This window comes from Lissotriton vulgaris, chromosome 7, assembly GCF_964263255.1.
Source record: "Lissotriton vulgaris chromosome 7, aLisVul1.2, whole genome shotgun sequence".
Lineage (NCBI taxonomy): Eukaryota > Metazoa > Chordata > Amphibia > Caudata > Salamandridae > Lissotriton > Lissotriton vulgaris.
The window spans coordinates 731,657,917-731,672,237 of NC_141695.1; positions in this window are offsets into that span (position 1 = coordinate 731,657,917).

The window sequence follows — 14,321 nt, forward strand, 5'->3', positions numbered from 1 at the left end:
TTATTTACTATCCTGGAGCGCCCTCCAGCGCAAGTCGTTGTAACGACTTGCGTGGTAAAAGTAGCGTGGTAACAGCACCGCGTTGTAAAAAATGCATGCTAACCGCTGTATACCGTCTAGAATTTGCTCACACTGGGGTGGGAGCTACAATATCACTATTGTAGCACCACGATTGGTGGCCAGATCTTTACAAACAGGCTAAAGACTATGGGCCTGATTTAGATTCGGGCGGATGGGTTACTCCGTCACAACAGTGATGGATGTCCTGTAGTATGCCAAAATATAAATCTGTAGGCTTTGATAGGATTTATATTTTGGCAAATGGGATATCCATCACCCTTGTGATAGAGTAACCCGTCCGCCGAGATCTAAATCAGGGCTCGTGTCCTTTAAATGTGACATTTGCTAGCAGATTAGTTTCACCCATAGCTTGCCCACCACAGACACCTTTTATGATCTCAAACAAGCCTCTGGCTTGTGTTTATCTTAACCAATGCGGACTCTTACACCCTTAAACCTTTACACCCTGAGGGGTATTACAAATACATAATTTTTCTGCTCTCAATTCCTATGGGTATTGCCACAGCAATCAGCTGGCACTCAAAGTGTTAAAAAGGACTTGCAAGCCATTATCGGCACATATGCAGTAGCCCCATTCTATTCTGACTATGCACCAGCATTTGCCTCTAAGGCTTACAGAGACACAATTAGAACACTGTGCATTATTTCTCACCATACCATCCTGAGGAAAACGCAGTAGTGCCAAGGAAAAAAAACTTGACTTAAAGAAGTCTTTAACAGATAGATTATTAGGTACAGGTCACAGTTGGGTCCAACCTGCCTAGAAGATCCCTGGGTGGTTGGATACCCTATAGATTCCTTTTTGGGGTTACAATGTTGGTTCCAGACTTAGACAGCCCCAGCACAGTGGCAGTGGAGATGCCTTTTGATATCAGTAGATGTTTTACATGAACTAAACGACTTCAGAGGGGTTCAGAGCAACATCTAATAGAACCGTTCCAACACTAGTGAAGTGAAGAAAGCATAGGCAATTCCTGGTTGGATTCCAAAGGTCGGGGATCTAGTCTGGGAGAGGATTGTGGACAAGGAGTTCAGGCCATCTTACAAAGCGCCTATGCCTGTCCTAGCTGTTGAAGGTACCAGAACTGTACTTTAATCTCCTCTTGCCGGCAGCAAACACAAGAGATTTGTTTTGATCGATCTCAGCAAACCACATCATGTGGCTAGTTGTATGTAGTAGGTTGCAAGGGCTCCTGAGTAGGTACCTACCTCCTCTCAGTGCCTTACTGGAAATCCTGTTACAAGCTTTAACCCATGATGAAGTTACTTCTCCTCAGCTGGGGACTGCTAATACTGAAGTAGCATTACTTCTAGCTAAGTATGGGCGGAAAATTCGTTCCGCTCGTTAATTTGCGGATTTTCCGCGATTTCGCGAATCGCGCAAAAACAGGCAAAATCCGTGGATTCGCGAGCGGGACAAATTTTGCTCAGGAAGCACTTACAGGGTTACAGCAGGTGCCCAAGTTGAAGCTAATTTCTTTGCAACCATTTACAAAATGGTTACAAAGAAATTAAATTCAACTTGGGCGCCTGCTGTAACCCTGTAAGTGCTTCCTGAGCGGCGCCTCCTTGCCTACTTGAAACTATTCTCTGACCCTACTCTGACCCTCGAAGCAGGGTCAGAGAATAGTTACAAGTAGACAATGAGGCTCCTTCAGGAAGCACTTACAGATATAGATAAAGCAGGTGCCTGAGTTGAAGGTCAAATTCAGTAACTCCTTAATCGGCCCAAAAAAAATGTACATTTTGTCGAGGCTGGGCAGGTGTGTGTTCTCCCCATATCTACAGTCGAAAATTAGCTATGATGCTTGATGGAGGCCTTTGCATCCTTGACTTTCACGAGCTCTATCCCTGTGCAGTTCCTGTGACCACGAGCTTCTTTCTCCCTGATAAGCGTGGCTCAAATCCACCTGAGCGACTTACCTAACTCATATATCATTGTCATATAATAAGCCAGCCGGACAGTGGAGAAGAATTAGTAAAACGTTTATTAGGCCATAAGACTCTCATGAGAGGGCCCCGTCCGACTTTACCCCTAGGAGTGCGCTGAGAGGACTGACTCATCTCATCACGACAATACATCATAACATGTTACAGTACAGTAGACACGCCCATAACGGAAAACTACTGGGCTGAGAAGGATGAACAATGAACTCATACAAGAGGCATCTGCACCTGCAAAGGCAACATGGTTATCTTCCCTCAAGGCCACAGAGCCAAGACTCTGATCCTCCAGAGCATGAGAACATTACTGATTAGACTTTCGTTATTTGTTTCGGCCACAGTTAGCTGAGAAATGAGAAATGCTGCGTTCAGGGTTTTTTTCTCAGTTCCTACGGGAGGGGGTGAGTGCAGCTTAGACGCGGACACATGCTCCCAAGATGGCGTAGCACAGGCTAAGCTAAGAGAACTAACTAATGAAACACACATAAATGAACAATGAATTCGTGAGTACACAAGCAAATATATCATCAGTTAGACACACCATGCTAACTCATAAGTCTATGTTAATAAGGGTAAGGCATTGAGAATGCGAAATCTATCACTCCCCATCTGCTGCTCTGATCGGTGCCTGTCCATTTATACACACAAGAGGTATTTGAACTCGCATAGAAGCCCCCCCGTTTGCCCCCCCCCCACACACTAGCGGTGTGCACTGTCTTCCCGCTCTTTAGCCACTATGATGGACAGCTCACTCGAGGGACCCCGGCGCCTTTTGGCGTGATGGCAGAGGTAATCAACCCCAAAAAAATTTGCGCTTTGTCGAGGCTGGGCAGGTGTGTGTTCTCCCCATATCTATCGTCGGAAATTAGCTATGATCCTTGATGGAGGCCTTTGCATCCTTGACTTTCACAGGCTCTATCCCCGTGCAGTTCCTGTGACCACAAGCTTCTTTCTCCCCATTCGCTGCTCTGATCGGTGCCTGTCCTTTTATACACACAAGATGCATGTGAACTCGCATAGTAGCCCCCCCACACACTAGCGGTGTGCACTGTCTTCCCGCCCTTTAGCCACTATGATGGACAGCTCACTCGAGGGACCCCGGTGCCCTTCAGCACGATGGCAAAGTTAATCAGCCCCAAAAAAATGTGCGCTTTATCGAGGCTGGGCACGTGTGTGTTCTCCCCATGTCTACCGTCGAAAATTAGCTATGATGCTTGATGGACGCCTTTGCATCCTTGACTTTCACGAGCTCTATCCCCGTGCAGTTCCAGTGACCACAAGCTTCTTTCTCCCCATCTGCTGCTCTGATCAGTGCCTGTCCTTTTATACACAGAAGAGGCATGTGAACTCGCATAGAAGCTCGCCTGTTTGCCCCCCCCACACACAGTTTTGGTGTGCACCGTCTTCCGGCCCTTTAGCCACTATGGTGGACAGCTCAATCGAGGGACCCCGGGGCCCTTCAGTGCGATGGCAAAGTTAATAAGCCCAAAAAAAATGTGCGCTTTGTCGAGGCTGGGGAGGTGTGTGTTCTCCCCATATCTACCGTCAAGCTCTATCCCCGTGCAGTTCCTGTGACCACGAGCTTCTTTCTCCCCATCTGCTGCTCTGATCGGTGCCTGTCCTTTTATACACACAAGAGGCATGTAAACTCGCATAGAAGCCCCCCCCACACACTAGCGGTGTGCACCGTCTTCCTGCCCTTTAGCCACTACGATGGACAGCTCACTCCAGGGACCCCGGCGCCCTTCAACGCGATGGCAAAGTTAATCAGCCCCAAAAAAATGTGTGCTTTGTCGAGGCTGGGCAGGTGTGTGTTCTCCGCATATCTACCGTCGAAAATTACCCATGATGCTTGATGGAGGCCTTTGCATCCTTGACTTTCACAAGCTCTATCCCGTGCAGTTCCTGTGACCACAAGCTTCTTCCTCCCCATCTGCTGCTCTGATCGGCGCCTGTCCTTTTATACACAGAAGAGGCCTGTGAACTTGCATAGAAGCACGCCCGTTTGCCCCCCCCCACACACACTAGTGGTGTGCACCGTCTTCCCGCCCTTTGCTACTACGATGGACAGCTCACACGAGGGACCACGGCACCCTTCAGCGCAATGGCAAAGTTAATCAGCCCAAAAAAATGTGCGCTCTGTCGAGGCTGGGCAGGTGTGTGTTCTCCACATATCTACTGTCGAAAATTAGCTATGATGCTTGATGGACACCTTTGCATCCTTAACTTTCATGAGCTCTATCCCCAGGCAGTTCCTTTGACCACAAGCTTCTTTCTCCCCATCTGCTGCTCTGATCGGTGCCTGTCCTTTTATACACAGAAGAGGTCTGTGAACTTGCCTAGAAGCACGCCCGTTTGCCCCCCCCACACACACTAGTGGTGTGCACCGTCTACCCGCCCTTTGCTACTACGATGGACAGCTCACTCGAGGGACCCCGGCGCCCTTCAGCGCGATGGCAAAGTTAATAAGCCCCAAAAACATGTGCACTTTGTCGAGGTTGGGCAGGTGTGTGTTCTCCCCATATCTACCGTCAAAAAATAGCTATGATGCTTGATGGAGGCCTTTGCATCCTTGGCTTTCATGAGCTCTATCCCCGTGCAGTTCCTGTGACCACGAGCTTCTTTCTCCCCATCTGCTGCTCTGATCGGTGCCTGTCCTTTTATACATACAAGAGGCATGTGAACTCGCATAGAAGCCCCCCCATTTGTTCCCCCACACACACACTAGCAGTGGTGCAAAATCGCAAAAAATCCGCAATTTCGCGAGGAAATCTGCGAATTCGCACATTTTTTTGCGAATTGGCGCAAATTGGCGAACCGCTGATTTGCAAAATTTGCCCATACTTACTTCTAGCTATGTTTGCAATCACCATACAAGCTTCAGGTGTGCCCACACAGATGTCAGCGCAACAATCAAAGAATGGAATTCTTTATAACATCACACTAGAGGAGTTATCTGCTAGTTATCTACAGCTCAACAAGCCTCGAAAGTTTGCACAAACTGCCTCCGCCTATTTTGTTGACTTCGACAACTTTTCTTTGGATTCATCAGATACACCTCCACAGAGCGGACCACATAATTTTTACGTTTGGCTCAAAATGTACCCAGTCGTTGATGTAGGTAAGGTGGGCCGCCCAGTAATAGACTTCGATGTCCATGAGTGCTAGACCCCCCCATTGTATGGATAGTGCTTTCGTGTCTTTAGAACAATTTGTGTGTGTTTCTTCAACCACAACAGGGCTCAAAGTTCGGAGTCTATTTCCCCAAATATCATCTCGGGAGAGGGTGATAAGTATTCTGTAATACATTAACAAATTGGGGCAAGGAAATCATCTTAAACTTGGCTGCCTACCCAAGTATAGTGAGCGGTAGTTCTCTCCATCTGTCAATATCCAGTTTAAAATTTGACAATACCCGCAGGTCGTTATGTGTGCGGCAGACCTCTGCACAGGGTAGATCCCTAGGTATTGGAATCCTTCCACAGCAGCATGAAGGTCTCTGGGCAGTGACGGCCATTCTATTATTTGATTCAGGCTGTATAGTATTGATTTGTACCAGTTCATCTTATATCCCGATACCCAACCATATTCCTCTAGTGTTTAGAGTGTTATGGAGATCGTTGTATCTGGGTTTGTAACAAACAAAAGAATATCATCTGCGTATGGTGATACTTTTCCTTCTATTTGGTCATCGGGTGTAGCCCTGAAGCCCCTTGCCTCAGGATGTTGTCTAATTACACATAAGAGGAGTTCAATTATGAGTAAAAATAGTAGTGAGGACAGGTGACATCCCTGTCTGTTCCTACGGAATATTGGGAATGTATGAGAGATCGTGCTGTTGACTCGCACTGCTGCTGTAGGTGCGGTATATAGGAACGACACCCACTTCCTAAATTTCAGGCAGAAACCAAACTTAACAAGATTGGCATCTAAGAAGGGTCAGTGTACCCTGTCAAAGGCTTTCTCTGCACCTAATGGCAAGAAAACATGTGGATAATTACAGCTTTTAACAGGCAATTGTGCCAATCGTGCGCTCTGCGGAAGTTCCAATTGATTGCCCAGCCGGACATAAACCCAGATTAGTCGCAATGAATAAGGGTTGTTATGACTCACAAAAGTCGTGTGGCCAGGATTGTAGCAAGGATTTTGACCTCTGTATTCAGCAGTGAGATGGGGCAGTATGGGTTGCACCTGTTTCTGTGTTTGCCCTTCTTGTAAATAGTCATGAAGGTGGCAGTCTGGGGGTCAGCTAGGAGAGTACCCTCCTCATATGTGTCTTGATATAGACCCAGAGGTACTGAGGCACACAAAAGACTCCAACACTACACAAATTGAAATAGGGCATGGACCTGTACATGGCAGCAGAAAGGGTGACGAACAAAAGAAGAGGGTCCCCCAAGAAATTCACTAAAACATGGAGTATTTGGAGTAACAATGACACTCAAATTACCATGATGGGGACACAAGACTAAAAGAGCCCAGACAAATTCAAGACATTAGGGGTACAAACGAGAAGGGAATACCAGGATAACACTAACACACAAAGATGTTGCAAGCCTGGCATGTGCCTGGAACAAGGGCGGTCACTTGTGAGAAGAAAACAGTATGAACTTGCCTGATTAAGCTACTGTTATGTGATATTATTGTGATGTTAAATAAATTGAAACACTAAAAATATATTTTTTAAAAGCCCATACTTTACCCCAACATGGATATACATTTGAAATCCAATTTTGTTGATTTTCCTTTTCCTTCGGATTGGTTTTGTTCTTGCTTCTGAATGGACACTATCTCTCAGAACGGTCTGCTGTTGAACTGGTAAATGAGGTGTTGAAACCCCATTCTTCTTCAAATAAAGGGCGAAGAGACCTGTTCCTTGTGAAACTTTCAGCGGTTCCAGTTCCTAATGGAATTGTTGGGATAAGATACTTTATATATTTGGACTGACAGACTTTACAAGACCCCTATGGTGTCCACATTTCCTTAAATGATGTCATTACTCCTGGTACTATCACTGAAGGAGACATTCACACAGCACATGACATGCTAGATTATGTAGAGCATTACACTGTATTCACTAGTGAAGAAACATATGATGGTATATCAAATTATGATGAAATGTTCTGTTTACACCATTACAGTCACCATTATTTACATAAAGCAAGTACACCAACCCAGGGTAGCTCAAAAACATTTGCGCAGAAGTTTGCATATTTTCTGGTCCCAATCAAGCAGACCCAGAGTGCTATTATTATAAACTGACACCTTTCCTGGCAAATAAAAATAGGCTAACCAACACTAAATTGATCTAGTATGCATCTTTAATTTCTCAGTTGTCAACAGAAGGGTATGACCTTTGGAGAGACAATATCGATTTAAAGTCTATTTGGGGACCTAAGATTGGCAAGTTTAGGAAAACAAGGCTTTATTTAGAGCATGCTTCAAACCGAAACAAAACTGTATAGCGGACGTCCTGTGTTTGCCTGGCCAAGTTAAAGGATCTCAATACACCAACAATTCCCAACTTTTGAACGCTTTGAGAAGTGGCAGCAATTGACAAATTACATAGAGGGCACATTTGACAGGATGCTTAGAAATGGTACAGACAATTCTTTACTTTCCAGTAAAGAGGGATGGTTAGTGTGGCCATTAGAAACAAATGGATGCCAGGCACATTGTCTTCACAACACAAAAGTGTTTAAGATAAATAGGCCAGACCAACGTTACATTTAGACACAACAATCAGAAGAGGTAATAACATACAGCATTGGAAAGTTGTGCCTAGAGTGGGTAAGACAATTAATCCGGGCAGAGGTGGAACAACACTTGTCCCTTTTTTCTGATGATATGGTTTTACAGGATTTCTTGTTAGGTCCTAGGAAGCCACATCATTTTTTAGGCAGTAAACAATAAAGTGTGGAAAATTTCACAGAAGGAGGCTGCTGAGAGAGTATGTGAAATTGACAGAGCAAATTCAGAGAAGGCTTTAACAGTTGTTTACAATGGTATGATTACACTATCCAACATAATATATTCTCTTGGTAAGATTGTGTTGTCTGTTTTTGACATCATACAGCATGACATGTCCCTTTTGCAACATGGGCAATCACAGCTTAGTTCTATCATGCTACTAAGTTAAACTCTACAGACTCTACAGACTGGTCGTGTTTCATGAAAGCGCATGAAGGTCACTAGTTTGTTTTTACCATAAAATTTAACAACCATGGCCAGAAAAGACGCATCATGCACTATGTTACACATTGAAATGTAATTTACTGTTGCAGAGACACCATTAGCAGACAGTATAATACATGGGTTTATTTCTCTGGCAATTTCAACTTTTCACTTTTAGTACTGCTTATAGCACCATCATATAGGCAGATATTAAGCACTGGGGGAGAGGTTTGTAACTGAGTCATGGGTCCTCCCTTTCACTTGTTGTGGCAGGAAAGCTGCAACTGAGGTTTTTCTTAGTGGCACTGACTGTGGGAATACTTTAGGCCATTCTCTAGGTTGCAGGGAGATTACACTCAATGGAGCTTGCAATGCATCCACAGCAAACTAGTCATATTGTTAGAAAAATTCCCCAGCTGCTGTGATTCATCCAACGTTCAGATTGCTTTCTAATGCGAGCTATTTGATGTTGAATTATCAAGTTTGCTGCGGGATGAAGATGGTAATACCATATCTGGGAACTGTTTCTGAGGCCGTGCCTTGCTGTACACAAGTACTTTTTCCACCTGCCCTTTTAGTTTCACTTTCGATTACAATTTCAAATGTGATCTGTGATGCTTTAAGCAGACTGAAATCTCAGTGTTTCAGAAGGAAGTGGCCTTAACAACTGCACAAGAGATGTTTGATCTTCAAGTTCCAAGGTTTTCTTCTGAGATAAAGTTATTACTTCTCACCAATCTCCCACACCATTTTGATGAGCCAGTGCATCAAATGTTTTACATTTCAAATACAGCTGGAGTAGCACACTTTTTAAGGACAATTAGCTGCAGGTTGGTTAGTATCTTTCAGATGGTCTTCACCATTATTCCATCTTTCATACACATGTGGTTGAAAGCATTTTTGGAGGCTTACTGCTTGTCTGGTTCTTGATTGTCGGGCACTGTTTTTATTGTATCTGCTGCTCAATGGATGTTCTGTCACGTGGCCAAATGGGGATGGCACTACCTCATGTGCTACTGTGTTGTGGAAGAATGATGCAGTCTTTTGGTGCACCCTTGCTTCAGGAACTGAATGACAACTGGTTTTCTTTTGGCCTGTTTGGCTACACTGCATGAAGTACGTATTCCTCTGTCTGCTCTGCGCTTTTGAGTACGCTCTAGATATATGCTTGGGAATGCAAGCGGTCTAATCTATGGACATAAAACTTCTAGTGGGTCCTCTAAAAGCTCACTTCCAATGAGGACCTGCACAATTGATGTTGCTACTAAATGCATATTATGAGCCTTGCTAGGATGCTTCAGCTCATAGTGTCTTGGAACTTGGCTCGTCCTCTGTGGATGCACTTTTGGCCGTCACACCTTCAGAGGCTGCTAAAAGGGGTGAATTTGGAAATGTTGGAATTTGGAACTGGTGAGAAAGGTGCCAACGGAAACATAATATGTGGTAGCCGGGGACAGCAATGCTTCATCTACTAAACAATCTGGCAGTTTTGAGAAGTGCAGACTTTTTATTTCTGCCACGTTTTGCTCACTATATTGCTCTTAAATGCAGTCCTTTTATTCGCTTTTTGTATTGCCTTTTACTACAATATGGGTTTCCTTATGCTTTTATTAATAAAGTACAAAATGCTTTTATGCATTTAGGGTTTAATACATGATTAGGTGTATAGTTTTAGAATAGATTTTAGGAAGTTTTTAGTTGCCTATCATCCAAGGAGTAGGTGTTATATGGTCATATTAGGCCCAGGTGAGGACACCACCATTTTACATGCTCCTGTTAAAGTTGACATCTTTTCCTGCATGGTGACACTTGACACACATTTGCTTGCGTGCCTCTATGGGATAATATTCACTGAAATGACTTTTCTTACATTTACATTTCTTTGTAGGCATATTATCAGACCTTGAACATTCCGTATTAGGGCTAAGTTCACTGCACAAATTGTTGATATTTGTTGATTTCCGCTCAGGAACAGATTTGCATGCATCGACTCAAGTATGGAGGCATAACTGGGGCTTTGGCATGGTCATATGGGTACAATGGGTGAAGTTTATTCTATAAATGACATCACAACTTTGTTTAATCAGAGAAGCACTTCACTGGATCGGTTGAGGTCGCCCCCATACAGGAATTCTAGTCCAGCTGAATCCTGTTTCCCTCCTGAGAGGCCAGCTTCACAAAAAGACAGGATCCCAGATAAAAAATATCCACAGGTATCTGAGAAATTAGATCACCCTAAGGGAGTCTGGCAAATTTACCCACACTAGGGAGCGCAATTTAGGAGCATAATTATAAATGTACCTATATGCAAGCATATAATCTATGTAACAGCACAATGGTTGAACTGTTCATTTTCTTTACCATTCATGTAATGCTGGTTACTCTGTTTTGTTTCCTTCTATTGATAATTGCAGTGCAGATATTTGACAGAAGAATCTTATTGCTTCAATAAATGTTAGAAATGCCAATTCGAGCATTTCTTGTGTTTCCAATTTGGCATGCATGAGTTATCAAACAAAAGGGTTCTAGATCTGTTTCCATGATTTCGTTGGGAGTCAGGTTTGTCATTTTCTGAGGTTGCACATACCACCTTGCTAGGTTAGGGATACAGATGGTGGGTTGGGAGCCAGCTAGCACTAAGGCCAACATATTCTGATGGTGTGCATGGACTCAGTTCTGTGCAATTGTGACAGTTCTATTGTTCAGCAAACTCACAGTTTTACTGAGAAAGTATGAACCATTCAACATCATGCCCTTCTACTGCCGACAGTATGGATACTTGAGGCCAGCAGTTTCTCCCCAAAGAAGAAGGGTGTGATGCATTGTTGTGTCCTCTCCCTTTGTGACAGCGGGTGACAGTGGGAGGTGGGGTTTAGTATAAAAAGACCCCTTGCTATTTTTGTTGGTGAGAGGGTTTCCAATACAATTTTAGGCAACCCCAATACAGACCAGATGGCCTTTGCCCATGACTTTTTCTTAGGACATTTGGGATCTGGTCTTATGTTAAAATGTTTATATAAATACAGCAGTTTTATTTCTGTATACTCTAATATAATGTTTTTTAAGCGTTCAAATTGTTTTACTTGGTTTGTATTCATGTATGTAATCTTTTTTCCGTCAAACAATGTCCCTGCTGTTCCTTAGACTGGAGTGGGAAAAGTAAATCTATTCCCTCCTCCAGAGACCAACACTTTCCCAACTGTTGTTTTGACTGTCGTAGAAATAGTAAATCTACCCCCTCTTAAGTACAACTCTTTCCCTACTGTGACGCTGACTGGAACAGATATAGTAATCTAACCCCAATTTCCCTAGTTTTGCACTAATTGGAGTAGAAATAGTAAATCAACCCCTCCAAAGTCCAACACTTTCGCTACTGTTGCTTAGACTGGAGTGGGAATAGAACATTTAACCCCTCCGAAGTCTACCTTCACAGCAGCTCATGAGTAAACCTAACTTTTAGCCCATTTTTTTCTTCGTACTTGTATGCTCATGCATTTCTTTAAGGAAGTGCCTGGCTTGTTTGTGATATGGGAGCCATATTAGAAGGGTTGAATTCCTCTTTTTAAAAATGTTATGGTTTGTGCTTTTGTCACTGTTATTTTAACTGCATTTCATTTACCAGTAATTTCATTCAGCAGGGGAACCTGCATGCATGATTTGGGGTTGCTAGACCCCCGTTAAACTTTTTTACCCACCAGGCTTTTGTATCATTCTGGAACCAGTGCTGGTTAGGTCTTCAGCTTAACCCTTGGACATGCCCCCTTCCATGGCAGGCTATTTCAACAAGCACACAGCATGTCCATGCAGCAGATGCGCCAAAGCTGTGCCTAAGGCAAGCCTGTATGCATCTGTTCATTCCCAGACAACGCCCAGGGGCCGAACCCCCTGCTAATTTTGTCGCAGAACCCACTCCCAAACTCTGCTATAACAGGAATTAACTGATATCCCACAATAAAACAGGTAAGGACACAGGCTGTACATTTTTAGAATTAAACTTCTGGTCTATTTCCTCTACTTTCATTGGTAAAAGTGAAATTTCCAGACTAGGGAGCCAGTGAGAAGTTGGTCACCCCACTTTTCCCAGCACATTATTTTGCAGACCAACACAATTAGCAAATGATGCTACACTTTAGTAAATTCCATATCTCTTGTCACCAACTTGATTCTCATGCGCTAGATATCATGTTCCTCACAGTAACATAGATCAATAAGTTCTCTGGCCCAGATATCATTTCAGTCACATATAGGACATATAATGTGGATAGACCAGTTAGAAGAGGAGGCAGTTTAGCAGTTAAGCCATATTCTATCTTTCCCACTTGAAGGCTGTTTTTCAGCCAGTCCAACTTGCGCACTGCAAAGATCTCTTAGTCTATTTTGAGCTGACCGAAGCTCATTCTTTTAATGGGTTACTTTTGCATTGCCCACCAGGCCCTAGACAAGTTTTCCTACAAGATTTGAGTACCATCTGGAATCTGCCGCTACAGTTTTCACATTAGTAGGAGACTTCAATATCTATCTGGAAGACCCAACTGATACAAATACAAAATACATTCTAAAATGACAATCTGTCTTGGGTTTTCTAAGGTTGAATCAGGTGTCACCCACTCTGCTGGGCATTGTCTCGATGCAAAAACCACAGTTGATGGACAGAATGCAGAACAATGTCATACATTCACCCCAGTACAGAGATCTGGGACTAAATCCATCGTTTGTTTGCGCTCCACACCACCCCAGGGCATTGTCTCGATGGCATTTTCACCAACGACTCTTCTATATCGGATACCAGTACTTGATCCCATCACTTAGCAGTGAGGCTCTATTTAGCCCGAGTACAACCATCTCAACAAGGGATGACCCTTTCCAAGATAATCTATACCCATCCTTGGCACCAGATACATCCTGATTGACTCAATCAAGCACTGTCATTATCTTCACTCTTGATAACAGATGACATCTGTCTTTCAGGAAATGTTTGCCATTGGCTTCTGTCCTACACATTGAAAGTTAGTGTCAGTATTGCCCCTTTTAAAGAAACCTTCTCTCAGTTCCACAGACACCAATAGCTATCGCGCATTTGTTTAGTAGTAGTGAAGTTGAGAAAAATCCTAATTGTAAGACTTTCGGTATTCACAGAAGGCATTTAGGAGTCCGAAAGGTAGGCGTCCTAACTTTACTACTACTAAATTGAGAAAAATCCTAATTTTAAGACTTTTGGGATCCACAGAAGGCATTTAGGAGTCCTAACTTTACTACTACTAAATTGAGAAAAATCCTAACTTTAAGACTTTCGGTATTCACAGAAGGCATTTAGGAGTCCTAAAGTTAGGACTCCTAACTTCTGTGAATACTGAAATGAGTAACTGCCTTCTGTGAATACGAAAATGTGTAAGTGCCTTCTATGAATACCAAAATGGTAGTAAGTTTAGGATTTTGTCTTAAGTTAGTTCTGTGAATCGGGCCCTATAATCTTATCAAATATATATATATATATATTTATACCTACTGACAGTCACCAGTAGGTAGTTATGGTGAGGACCTGATTTTTATGAAAACGTAGTTTTTGATTTGCAAATAACTTTTGCGCCATTTGCCAAATCTTCGCAAAACTAATTTGATGCTCACTTCAGCTTCTGTCTTGAAAACTTCGGGTTGACCTGTGAAGCGGGGACCGAGAAAAAATGGGGGTCCCAAAGCGCTTTTTCTCCATGTTAATTTTTCAAAGAAACTTTAGACACGGCTGCAGCCCAAACTGCTGAAAGGAATTAAACCAAAGGTAGCGCTTGGTCCAGAAAGCACTATTTTTGTTACATGGTGTAAATCCATTCAGTAGTTTCTGAGAAATGTAAAAGATTTCCCAGACATACAACTGTGGATCAGTGAACCCTCCCAATCTCGTGCCTGAGATGTGATTGGCTGCCAACACTTCAAGCCAGATTGGCAGCCATTTTGTGACATCGTCGAACCGAGTTACAAGAAAAAAGATTTTTAAAAAGAGGGCAGGGTTGAAACACTCTAAAACCCTAGGTCCCCCACGGGCCCAAAAAGTGTTTTTTCTTTTTAATTTTTGACGGGGAGTCGCAGTGGATCTGCAAATCCAGCGGAATTTTTTTTTAAAAAAC